Here is a 13,825-nt window from a genome sequence, read left to right as displayed (position 1 = left end):
CTCGTACACGCGCGGCTCCGCTCCGTACACCTCGTACACGCGCGGCTCCGCTCCGTACACCTCGCACACGCGCGGCTCCGCTCCGTACGCCTCGCACACGAACTGCTCCGCTCCGTACGCCTCGTACACAGGCGGCTCTGCTCCGTACACCTCGTACACCCGCGGCTCTGCTCCGTACACCTCGTACACACACGGCTCCGCTCCGTACACCTCGTACACGCGGCTCCGCTCCGTACACCTCGTACACACACGGCTCCGCTACATCCACACTGTAAACCCCTCCTGACCCCACACATAACCTTCACCTCATCCAGCACCATGACAACCAGCACAGCAGAGTCCTGCATCCACTGAGGCCCCTGATCATGTGACCCCTGACTCCTCCCCTCCTGTGACCTCATCACAGGTCCTGTGCGCACAGAACAGCCATATATGTGGTGGCGGCTCTGCAGGTGGAGGTATGTGGAGATCCCCCATTACTGGGTGCAGTAATTACCCTCAGCACTGTGTGCTGTATACTCAGAGCTGTGTGTATATAGTGTACAGAGTGGAGCACACAGTATGGCTGTATTGTTCTAGGGCTGACAATCTTGTGCTTCTTTCAGTCTCTGCTACTACTGTATGTCATCTGTCACAGCGGTGATGTCACTATGAATGATATTATTTATTTGTATAGCACCATTAATTCCACGGTGCTGTACATGAGGAGGGGCTACATACCAAGTTACAAAAAAAAGTGTGGAGGAAAGAAGGAGGCCTTGGGAGGACCGGAGATTACATGAGGGAAGATATGGGGAGATTAGTACGGAGGAGAAAGGTTTGGTTGGCTTTGTAGGTCAGTTGATATGACATATCAGTTGTCTGTGAATGTAATGGGAGGTCGTGACCTCAATCACAGAAGATATGTTCAGACAAAATCCAACATCTACACGTTCTATCGCCTCAAATTTCACCTCATTATCGCCTGTAATTGTGTTATTACATGAGATCTTTATCATGTCACATCATCATCTTCTCCCCATTCAGGTCCCTACAATATCGGATCCTCTCAGTGGAGACCTTCTATATAAAAGAATTTTCCTGATTGACCCGTCATAGATGGATAGGGATAGGGACAAGATGGCGGAGAGGATATTACACCTCACCCTAGAGATCCTCTTCCGGCTTACTGGAGAGGTGAGAGATTCTGATGATGTCACATTACATTATTCTTATCTATGGGAATAACAGATGGACAGAACTGGAGAGGTGAGGACTCTGGAAATGTCTGTAGTGAGATTTATTAATGTGTCTCTCCCATAACCAGGATTACACAGTAGTGAAGAAGACCTCTAGTGAGAGCTGTCAGGCCCCTGTGTCTGAGGGATGGGGAAGACCCCTGTGCCCAATTATTGGAACTCCACCTCATTCCCTGATACATGAGGACGTCAATGACCAGAAGATCCTAGAACTCATCTACAAGATGATTGAGCTGCTGACTGGAGAGGTGACACTGCTGGGAATACTGGGACATTATACAGTAATGCTATAAAGAGATCGGGGGAATGACAGTATCATTGTATGCATCAGGTTCCTATAAGATGTCAGGATGTCACCATCTATTTCTCCATGGAGGAGTGGGAGTTTTTAGAAGAACACAAAGATTTGTACAAGGACGTCATGATGGAGGTTCCCCAGCCCCTCACATCACCAGGTAATGGACCAGACTATAATTATCTGTGTGTAAGGAATGAATTGATTCCCTGTGTGTGTTTCCTCCAGTTGTATCCAGTAAAGGGACAACACCAGAGAGATGTCCCTGTCCTTTTCTTCAAGACTCTACAGAAGAAAGTCCCAATTTTCCTCAGGATCAACAGGTAGATGGAGAGAAGGTGTCATGAGATCTCCCCTATGATGTGTAGATGGCTGTGAAGGTCTTGTGTTCAGTCTTGTTTTATCCCCCAGTATTATATGTTTTATACTTGTGTTATGAGAACGGTGGAGATGGCAGGATTAGAGCTGATCATAGATGTGACTTCTCCATCTGTCTGTGACTTTTACAGTCTTTGTTTCAGGGTAAAGATCTGACCCATATTAATACTACAGAGACATATGTGAGGGGTGATGAGCCGTGTAAAGAGGAGATTCCTAGAGATAACCGCCCAGGTGAGTAGTAACCACTAAATGCGGAGAAGTCACAGATTCTTCTCAGTCACTGGCTGTGGCTTCTTTATTTGTGGTGTAGTCCGGCCATATCACTATCAAGTGGTCCCAACACTGCCACTAGACCATTGCTTGCTCCTCTACCCAAAACTTTCCCTACTTATTGTATAGTACAACATCTTCTTTTTCAAAAGTTTCGCTAGGTATGATAAATTGGATTGCAGTATGATTGGTCTGCCACCCTCTTGCGAGTCTGCAAATAACTGGAGGTCTTTTAAAAAAAAAAAGTCTCTAATGTGTCTGCGAATGTCTGAAATCTAAATTTAAGACACTTTAGCTCTGAACTATGTAAATAAGTTCTCTTTAAATGTCTAAAATATAGTCAAGAAACTCAATCGAGAGAAAAAAAATTGGCTGCTAGGATACTTTTTATTAAGAAGAGCCACCAGGAAATCGGAACAGTATAAAAATCATAAAGTAACCCTGCTTCTCAAATTGTATCTCTTAGGGAATTTCTCTATAGGAGTAGTGATTATTTCTGACTTTCCAAAAGTTACCACACAGTGGTTGTTGCACACAGGGCTGTGGAGTTGGTAAGCCAAACCTCCGACTCCAACTCCTCAATTTCCATGACTCCGACTCCACAACTCCGACTCCCTCATACATGGCTCATGTTTAAGTGATAAATTTACTGTAGCACAGATATATCTCAGCGGTGGCACCTGGTCCCTCTGCTCGGTCCCTCCCTGGTTCACGGAGTCGACTAAGCCGACGTGCGACCTTGGTCAGGCCAAGTAGATACTTAATCACATCCCTCTGGTCCCTCCTTGCACCGCAGCACAGAGGTTGCACCACCCGGATCTGTAACAGTTTGCACAGGCCATGGAACCTGGTGGCTCCCAGGCTCCTTTGCTGTCTGACCTGTACCAGGAGGTTTCTCATCAGAGATCCCAACAGGAAACTATCCTGACCTACCTGCAGTCTGTCAACTCCCGCCTGGACACGCTGTCCACCCCGTCTGTGTCCGTCTCCAGCCGAGCGGCACCTTCTCCGGCGGCACCTCAACACACTGGCACTATGGCACATGGCTCTGGACCCTGTCTCTCTGCGCCCCCATGTTTTGGTGGTGACCCCATCTTATGTCGGGGCTTCCTGAACCAGTGCACACTGCACTTTGAACTCCTGGCACATCAGTTTCCCCCTGACCGGGCCAAGGTGGCGTTCATTATGTCTCACCTCACCGGGGAAGCATTGGCATGGCTAAACCCTCTATGGGAGAGAGGGAATCCCCTGGTGTCCTATCTTCCGGCTTTCCTCACTGCCTTCCGGAAGGTCTTCGATGAGCCAGGACAAAAGACTTCTACTGCCTCCTCTCTTCTCCGTCTCTGCCAAGGGAGTCTCACAGTGGGCCAGTATGTCATACAGTTCCGTACCCTTGCATCTGAGCTTGCCTGGAACAACGAGGCCCTGGTCTCCACCTTCTGGACGACCTGGTATCACTAGCTACCCGGATTGACATCCGTTTCTTGGAACGAGTTAAGGAGACTACCCGGGAGAGAAGATTACCTCGTCTCGCTCCTGTATTCCAGAAACCTGCATCCCAACCAGCAATTCCCCGGTCACGCTCGCCCAAACACATGCAGATTGACCAGACCAAGATGGTCAAGTCTCGCCAAGAGACCCGCCGAGCCGAGGGGAGCTGCTTCTACTGTGGCAGTAAAGAGCATCAGATCCATTCCTGTCCGTTGAAGCCAGGAAACTCCAGTGTCTAGGACCGCTCGGAGAGGTCGTCCTAGGCAAGAGTAAATCCTCTCCACCCTTGACTCTATCCGTTTCTATTCCTAGTGGTGAGACCCGCTTCTTTGAGACCGCCCACCTGTATTCCGGAGCCACTGGAAATCTCATTTCTCAGGCCCTTGTGGAGCGGTATCAGATTCCTACCAAACGTCTGACTGAACTATTGGCAGTTGCTTCCGTGGATGGGAGACTTCTTCAGGAGACCATCTTGCTCGTCACAGAGGCAGTAACCCTTCAGGTGGGTATGCTGCACTCGGAGAGGATCTCCTTTCATGTGCTATCTGGACTCTCTCACTCCCTACTGCTAGGTCTACCCTGGCTACAGAGACATGAACCCGTCCTGAATTGGCGATCTGTTGAGGTGCTCCGTTGGGGGCAGGATTGCCATGAGACCTGCCTGGTTCCGGTTCGTCCGGCTCGACCTCCGTCTTCTCTGGCTAATCTACCTGGTCTGCCGGCACCCTACTGGTCCTATGCGGACGTCTTTGACAAGAAGGAGGCTGAGAATCTTCCACCCCATAGGCCCTATGATTACCCCATTGACTTGGTACCCGGTTCTTCTCCTCCCCGTGGGCGTATCTACCCCTTGTCGCTGGCTAAGACCCGGGCCATGTCTGAGTACATTGAAGAGAATCTTGCTAGGGGGTTCATTCAGAAATCTACTTCCCCGGCTGGAGCAGGATTCTTCTTCGTTAAAAAGAAAGAATGCTCGCTACGGCCGTGTATCGACTACAGGGGCCTAAACCAGATTACCATCAAGAATAAGTACCCCCTGCCTCTCATCTCGGAGCTGTTTGACTGCCTTAAAGGCGAGAGGATCTTCACCAAACTTGATCTTCGTGGAGTGTACAATATGGTCCGGAACCGCCAGGGAGATGAGGGAAGACGGCATTCAACACCCGAAACGGTCACTATGAATACCGCGTGATGCCCTTTGGTCTCTGTAATGCTCCAGCCGTCTTCCAGGAGCTGGTTAATGGCATCTTCCGAGATCTCTTGTATTCTTGCGTAGTGGTGTACCTGGACGATATCTTGGTCTTCTCTCCGGATCTGCCCACACACCGGAGGAATGTTCTTCAGGTTCTGCTAAGGCTCCAGCAGAATCGTCTCTACGCAAAATTTGAGAAATGTCTCTTCGAGCAGACTTCCCTTCCGTTCCTGGGATATATTATCTCCGAGACTGGTCTTCGGATGGATCCCGAGAAGGTTTCTGCCGTCTCAAAATGGCCCCGACCGGAGGGGTTGAAGGTTATTCAGTGATTCCTGGGCTTCGCAAATTATTACCGCCTCTTCATCCCTTATTTCTCCTCCTGGACCACTCCCATCTCCGCTCTCACCTGTAAGGGAGCAAATCCCAAGGAATGGACTTCCGAAGCGGAGGAGGCCTTCATCTCCCTAAAACAAGCCTTTTCCTCTGCTCCTGTGCTGCACCGCCCGGATTGCAACAAGCAGTTCTTCCTGGCGGTTGATGCTTCCTCCTCCGGAGCTGGAGCTTTGCTCACCCAGAAATCCCTGTCTGGAAGAAAGGTAACCTGCGGCTTTTTCTCCAAGCTCTTCTCCTCATCCGAGCACAACTACTCCATAGGAGATCGTGAGCTGCTTGCTATCAAATTGGTGCTGGAGGAGTGGCGCTACCTGCAGGAAGGGGCTCTGCACCCGATAGTCATCTACACAGACCACAAAAACCTGGCCTATTTACAAAACGCCCAGAAACTCAATCCACGTCAGGGCCGGTGGTCACTGTTCTTTGCCCGATTTTGCTTTACTCTAACCTACCGCCCTGCGGACAAGAACATTAAAGCCGACGCTCTATCCCGCTCATTCCTGTCCTCCGACCTAGAGGAGGAGCTTCTGCATATCATCGACCCCTCAAGAGTAATGCCTGTGGCCCCGTTTGACCTGTCTCATCTTCCACCCGGTAAGACTTTTGTAGCTGTTCCGGATCGTAAGAAGATTCTTCTCTGGGGTCATTCGTCTAAACTAGCCTTCCATGCAGGCCAGAGGAAGACCTTCCTGCTCATCACCTGGCATTACTGGTGGCCCTCTCTACGCAAGGATGTTACGGATTTCGTCTCGGCTTGTTCCTCCTGCGCCCTTAACAAAGTTCCCAGGCATCTTCCCGCCAGCCGTCTCCTGCCTTTACCCGTACCTTCTGCCCCGTGGCAACACATAGCTATGGACTTTATTACGGATCTCCCTGTTTCTGCCGGTTGTACGGTCATTTGGGTGGTCGCTGACCGCTTTTCTAAAATGGCCCACTTCATCCCTCTGTCTGGTCTCCCGTCCGCATCTGAACTGGCTAAGGACTTCATCCATCACATCTTTTGTCTCCACGGCCTTCCCCTCCACATTGTGTCTGATCGCGGGGTTCAGTTCACTTTGCGCTTCTGGAGAGCTAAGCTGGATGTAACTCTAGACTTCTCCTCTTCTTATCATCCCCAGTCCAATGGTCAAGTAGAACGTATCAACCAGGTCCTCACCAGCTTTCTCCGGCAATTCGTCAATGCTCACCATAACGATTAGGTTGAGCTCCTGCCCTGGGCCGAGTTCTCCTATAACAACCATGAGAATGAGTCTTCTTCCAAATCCCCATTCTTTGTGGTCTACGGCCAACACCCCCGGATTCCATTTCCCATCTCCGCTTCTGTGGACAATCCTGCTGCAGAGTCTCTGGTCAGCAAATTTTCTACCATTTGGGAGAACACTAGATCCACACTTCTTCAGTCCTCTGAGCGGATGAAGAAACATGCCGATAAGAGATGTCTGGATCCGCCTCAATTCCGTCCGGGAGACAGGGTCTGGCTCTCCTCCAAACATGTTCGGCTCAAAATACCATCGCATAAGTTTGGTCCACGGTTCATCGGTCCATTTGAGGTTCTCAAGCAAATTAATCCCGTGGCTTACAAGCTAAAACTCCCGGCCACCTTACGGATTCTCAACTCCTCCTTCCACGTATCTCTCCTCAAACCAGCTGTTCTTAATTCTTTTTCTGATGATCCATGTACCACTCCAGCGCCAGTCTCTGCTGAGGACGTCTATGAGGTAGAGAACATTTTGGCCACCAAAAGGGTAAGAGGAAAAAACTTTTTTTCTGGTGGATTGGAAGGGATTTGGCCCGGAGGAGAGGTCTTGGGAACCCAGGGAGAACATCCATGCCCCTCTTCTTCTTAAAGAATTTCTTGCTGGCCTAAAAAAGAGGGTGCGTAAAGGGGGGGTACTGTAGCATCGGCGTCTCTGCCCCCTGCCAGGCAGAGACGCCGTCCCCCCTACCGCCGCGGTCCTGCTCCGGCGTCTTCCAGCCTCCCTGCTGCTGCTGCTGGTGCACGCAGCTTTCCTGGCACTGTGCTTAGGGCGCGCGCTCCCTCCCTCTAAAAGGGGCCGCGCGCGCCATATTAAAAAGTCCTCGACCAATGGCCGGAGGGTTTTCTCTATAAAAGGCACCTCCTCCAATATGTGCCCTTGCAAGGTTGTTGCTCTGTTATACTTACTTTGCTTCAGCCCTCAGGTCCTCTGCAAGTCAGTCCTGTCAGCCAGTCTGTTCTTCAGTCCAGTCCGCCAGTCTGACTACTTTCCTGCCCGAAAGTCTGCCTACAGTCCAGTCCGCCAGTCTATCTATGGATTCTGCCCGCCAGCTTACCTGGAAGCCCCTGCCTGTTACCTGCCGTGCCTGCCTGCCTGCTTACCTGGAAGCCCCTGCCTGTTACCTGCCTTGCCCGCCCGCCTGCTTACCTGGAAGCACCTGCCTGTTACCAGCCGTGCCCGATTGCCTGCTTACCTGGAAGCACCTGCCTCTACCTGCCGTGCCCGCTTGCCTGCTTACCTGGAAGCACTTGCCAGTTACCTGTTGTGCCCGCCAGCTTGCCTACCCGGAGCATCTGTCTGTCTATCAGCCAAATCAGCCTGCCTGACTACCTGGACCACCCGTCAGCCTGCCTGCCGTGCTCTTCCACTGTACCAGTCGGTTCCTGCCTTCCCGTGGGAGTCACCTGCTCTCATACAAGGTCGGTCCCAGAGTGGCACCTGGTCCCTCTGCTCGGTCCCTCCCTGGTTCACGGAGTCGACTAAGCCGCCGTGCGACCTTGGTCAGGCCGAGTAGATACTTAGTCACGTCCCTCTGGTCCCTCCTTGCACCGCAGCACAGAGGTTCCACCACCCGGATCCATAACAGCCACCACTTGCCATTTTGATGGAAAACACCTGCCCTTGGTAACCCACTATGATACACACCACCCAGTTTTCCCAAGCACCTGATAAGTAATCATGTTGCACTCTGGCCTATATCACAGGGTAACACAACCAGATTATACTTTCCCTCTTTAAGGTTGTGGGTACATTTAGAGCAGTTAAAAACAAACTTTTTACATTTTAGATCTAATATATGAAATATAAGGTACTGTGCTTAAAAGGTTACAAAAAGATGAAACAATAAAAAAAAATACATACCAGCAAAAATAGTATAAAACAAAAAGGGTTGAATAAATAAAGATTAGATCCATGAGCGATTCTTTGCAAGGGAAATCACACCAGAAATTAGGACGGATTTACAGATTATGTCTCTCTCGGATCTGGCTGACGTTTTTTTTGAAGGAGATATTACAAAGGATATAATCTATATCCCTCACCACTCGTCCTAGTCAGGTGACAGGAGGCGAATTGTATGCATGGAACATGAGAGCAAAACTATAATTCTAAATTTGTCAGATTTTCCCACAGGAATCTTCTAATGGGATAATATGAGCACCATACAGTATTTCAGAGAATACTTTCGTCATACTCGACACATGAAACACGACTATAATATATCCATAATTCAGGTTGATACTACATTTCTGTGGTTTCCCAAGGCTGAAAATCCTGGCACTTGAACCCACAGCAGTGATTTTGTCCCTTGATCTTAGATTGATCTCAGATTTATCCGTGCACGGTGTTGATATCAGATTATTATAAATATGGCATTTCCATTTCCACCATGTAATGTTCTGATTAAATGGAGATGTCCCATCTGCCTCAGTATCTTCACCTTTGCTATAGTGCCTCTTTGCTAACGAGGAAGTGCATGTTAAAAGTTTGCTCCCCTTGAAACTGTAAACTACCTGCTAATTAATTTATCTACACACAGGAGATGCTTCCAGATATCCAGTGATATTGTATTTTTCATTTAACCTATAACTCCTTGTAGAATCTGCTGAATTTTGGGGTGCCAGTTAATATTAATTAATAAGAGCTACTGGATCTTTAAGAGGGGGTTTATTACAGATAGGATATTTACAGTCACATACTTAATGGAAAATCTAACTAAGGGACAAGGGTACAAGAGAAAGGGTAATAGGAAAGGGTGGTAGAAGATGGGAAGTGGGAAGCATGACTATCTAGCTTGATGTGCTACCTTTATATCAGTCGCACATGGCCTATTCATTGCCGATCCCTGTAACACCTCCAATCAGGTCACAGCCTTTTGAGTTCTCCAGAAGCATGCACATGGCTGCTGATGCCGACACTGTTTTGAAGGTGGCGTTCTTGGGTCCCGAATGGATAAGAGGGTCAAGGGTCAAACATGATTGTGGAGGTCTTCATCTTCCTGCAGGTGGCATCATTGTATATAGCCAAAAGGTCATTGTGTCAAAAAGTCCTGAGGACAGGTTCAAATTCCATTTAGGCTGGAGTCAAGATGTCCATCAAGAACAATGGTTTGTAATCCAAACACCACAGGGGTTATGTACCTTTCAAGAGGCCAGACAAGATGTCCATCTCCCATGTAGATGCTCAACAGAACAAAAGGCACCACACCACAAGACACACACTTGTCTTCCAGCCTCACTGGTTTTGCAACCCCCATCCTTATAGCTCATGATCTCTTTGATGTAGGTCTTTGGTGTTAACCAGAGTTTATGGATTTAATTGTGAGCTCAGTGTTCTTATGATATATACATTGTCCATGTTCACTTACAACACTCCTCCATACAGCAATGCTAAACATGTGGACCCTATCTCACGGGTGTGTCAGAAGTGACAGACAGTCGTCCTGCAGTTGTTTGCAGGAGATCTCTACGTTTGGCATTACAGACACCTTCTTAGAGGCTGCCTGTCTAGGACCCAGCGGCTACCTTCCTCTGGCTAATTAACATCCTGGCCTGGGTGTATAAATACCTGCTGTCTGCTTGAGGGAGGTGCCGGCGATACTCACATTACCCCTTGTGAAGGCTTGGAGCAAGTGCATTACTTCTTCCTCTCTGGAGCTTTGAGGACGGGAGTTCATCTCTCTGAAGTCGACTAAAGCTAAGCTATTTTCCCTTGTTTGTTCCCCCTTGTTGTCTGTAGTGGTCAGTGGGTATCGACTAGCGCTCACCCCCCTCCCTTCCCTAGCCAGGGCCATACGCCAGGGAAAGACAAGGCGAGGTCCGCGTGCGGTGATTGGTGAAGAGCCAATATAGAGACGTTAGTGGAGTGAGGGTGATATTAGATCAGCCTAGGAGGTCTCCACCCCCCCCCCCCCTTCCCTAGAGTCTGGGCCCCCTTTCCCCCCTTCCCTTTCATATTGCACTTAGTCTTTCCTACACCTTGCGTGACACCCTAACTCTGGTTTGGCATATTGCAATGAAGAGAAGAGGGTGATTTTTTGCTTTATGAACACAGATTTTGCTGGATTGGTTTAGGGAAGCCATATTGCTTTTCACAAATCTTTGAACAACTCTTAATGTGGACACACTCTATTTTTCTATTAACAGATGATGATCGACCTAAGTAGGAGCTTCTTTTTTGTGGTATGAGTAGATGTTTCGATTGATATAATTTTGAGCTATTTAACATATTTGGAGTCGAACATCATTCTCTACTGGTCCTTGCTATAAACTGAGGTCTAATTTTACATTTTGAACCGTATTTTTCTTAGTGAATAATTGAAATGTGGTACATAACTTCCAATTTTTATCAACATTTTCTATACAATTATATATTTTAAGGATATTTTATTTCAAAATAATAATTGATTTTATTTTTAGCAGATGACTGTACCAGACCAGAGGGACATCTGGCATATTCAGTTTTAAAATCAGATGACATTAATCTCACACAAGATACAAGTGAAGTGAATGCCATTATTCCAGATATACCATCATCCCTTCACGGCGAAGATCTATTATCTAATTCATCACAGACTATTAGGAAAAATAAAAATAACAAAAGGGTGTTTAAAAATCATGTTGATATGGCAGTAAAGAAACCATTTTCATCTTCAGAATGTGGAAAACATTTTTCTCTGAAAATGAATTTTGATACTCATCAAAAAACTGACATAGAGGAAAAAAGATTTTCTTGTACAGAGTGTGGGAAATATTTTAAACAGAAATCAGATCTTAATAGACACGAGAAAATTCACAAAAAGGAAAAGCCTGCTTCATGTTCGGAATGTGGGAAATGTTTTGCAGATAAATCACATCTCACTACACATCAGAGAATTCACACAGGGGAGAAGCCATTTTCATGTTTAGAATGTGGGAAATGTTTTGCAGAGAAATCATATCTTGCTGTACATCGGAGAACTCACACAGGGGAGAAGCCATTTTCATGTTTAGAATGTGGGAAATGTTTTATAAAGAAATCAGATCTTGTTCCACACCATAGAATACACACAGGGGAAAAACCATATTCATGTTCAGAATGCAGGAAATGTTTTGCACTGAAATCACATCTTGTTAAACATGAGAGAGTTCACACAGGGGAGAAGCCTTTTTCGTGCCCAGAATGTGGAAAATGTTTTACAGAGAAATCAAGTCTTGTTACACACCTTAGAATTCACACAGGGGAGAAGCCTTTTTCATGTTCAGAATGTGGTAAATGTTTTGCAGAAAATTCAAGTCTTGTTAAACACAAGAGAATTCACACAGGGGAAAAGACATGTTTTTGTTCGGCATGTGGGAAATATTTTACCCAGAAATCAAATCTTGTTAAACACCAGAAAACTCACACAGGGAAAAAGCCATAATCATGTTCAGAATGTGGGAACTATTTTACAACTAAATCACATCTTGATTTAAAATACATAAGAAAACTCACAGAGGAAAAATCAATTTCATGACCATAATGTGGGAAAAGTTTTGTACATAAATCAAGTCTTGTTATACACCAAAGAACTCGCCCAGGGGAGAAGCCATATTCATGTTCAGAATGTGGGAAATGTTTTACAGAGAAATCACATTTTGCTCACATCTGAAAAGTCACACAGGGAAGAATCCATTGTGTGAAAACAGACTCCATTTTGTGTTTATGGTATCCATCTTGGAAAACCAGGAAATCTGTCGCCACAAAAAACGCTATTAACCTGCAGATATGGGGTCAATCGGCAGGTTAATAGTGTTATTAACCTGCTCAATGCCCACACTTAGCTGCACACTGCGGAGAGAAAATTAACTTTATTTCCCCACAGCGTTCGCATTTCAGTCACATGTGCGATGCCGTCACTGGTTCAGTCACCGCTCTGTGTATAGAGCGCAGCAGTTGCAACTGCACTCCGGGCCCTGACTGACATTTTCACTGCATTGACTGAAATCGGAATGCTGCATGGGGAATAAAGTTAATTTTCTTCCCGCAGAGTTCGGTTAAGTGCGGGCGCCAGACAGATTAATAATGCTATTAACCAGCAGATAGACCCCATATCTGCAGGTTAATAGCATTTTTTATGGTGACAAGTTCCCTTTAACACTGCTGTGAAGAGAAGTTTCACATTTCTGTTCACACTCCTAAAATTCCTATTGGCTACATCTTTCGACTGGACTATTTTTTTTACATTATTTAATCTTGAGCTCTGTATTAATAAACCAAACAGAGATGTGCTGTATTGATTTCCTGAGCGCTCGTAAAACAAATCGTATTATTTGGAGTTCAAAAGGCATAGAAGATTTTGACCAGACACGCATTGTACTATCAGTATCTCGAGGGAGGATGGACTCTCCAGTGACAGTGAATTCTAACGCTACAGCATAAGGACAGGAGCTTATTCTTACATTTTTGCTTCACTTGCCTTTTTGAACTGTGTGCATCAGATGGGATTAGTATATTAGTTTGAAAGATAGTACTTGTACTTGGAGGGTTGTTAGTGTTCCTGTGTCTTGATTGGCTGTTGAGAAGGATCAACTCAACAGAAATGTATCTTGTCCGTTTACTGGTTGTTTGTAGGCATTTAAGTGTCTCGGTGACTACCTACATAAGGATGTATGGTTTTAAGTGTTTGGCGATTACCTACAATAGGAGAAAATTGTGCCGTCACTTATACAAGCTTTAACCCCTGCACGATATGCGCTGCATATACCCTACTGTTCAAAAGTTTGGGGTCACCCAGACAATTTTGTGTTTTCCATGAAAACTCATACTTTTATTTATCAAATCAGTTGCAAAATGATTAGAAAATATAGTCCAGACAGTGACGAGGTTAGAAATAATGATTTTTATTAGAAAGAATAATTTTCTCCTTCAAACTTTGCTTTCGTCACAGAATGCTCCCTTTGCAGTAATTCCAGCATTGCAAACCTTTGGCATTCTAGCTGTTAATTTGCTGAAGTAATCTTGAGAAATTTCACCCCATGCTTCCTGAAGCCCCTCCCACAAGTTGGATTGGCTTGATGGGCACTTTTTGCATACCATACGATCAAGCTGCTCCCACAACCGCTCAATGGGGTTGAGATCTGGTGACTGCACTTGCCACTCCATTACAGATAGAATACCAGCTGCCTACTTCTTCCCTAAATAGTTCATGCATAATTTGGAGGTGTGCTTTGGGTCATTGTCCTGGTGTAGGATGAAATTGGCTCCAATTAAGCGCTGTCCACAGAGTATGGCATGGCATTGCAAAATGGAGTGATAGCCTTCCTTATTCAAAATCCCATTTACCTTA

At 46.5% G+C, this 13,825-nt stretch overlaps 1 pseudogene; it reads left to right on the top strand.

Moving 5' to 3' along the window:
• The first annotated feature begins 389 nt into the window (after window positions 1-389).
• Window positions 390-13,825, top strand: part of LOC141271420 (uncharacterized) — a 101,222-nt pseudogene continuing 87,786 nt past the window's right edge.

This window comes from Phyllobates terribilis, unplaced genomic scaffold, assembly GCF_046119375.1.
Source record: "Phyllobates terribilis strain yellow unplaced genomic scaffold, ASM4611937v1 Scaffold_5__5_contigs__length_657084704, whole genome shotgun sequence".
In the NCBI taxonomy this organism is placed as follows: Eukaryota; Metazoa; Chordata; class Amphibia; order Anura; family Dendrobatidae; genus Phyllobates; species Phyllobates terribilis.
The sequence above is the reverse complement of the archived record's forward strand: the minus strand, read 5'-3'. Positions and strand labels throughout refer to the sequence as shown.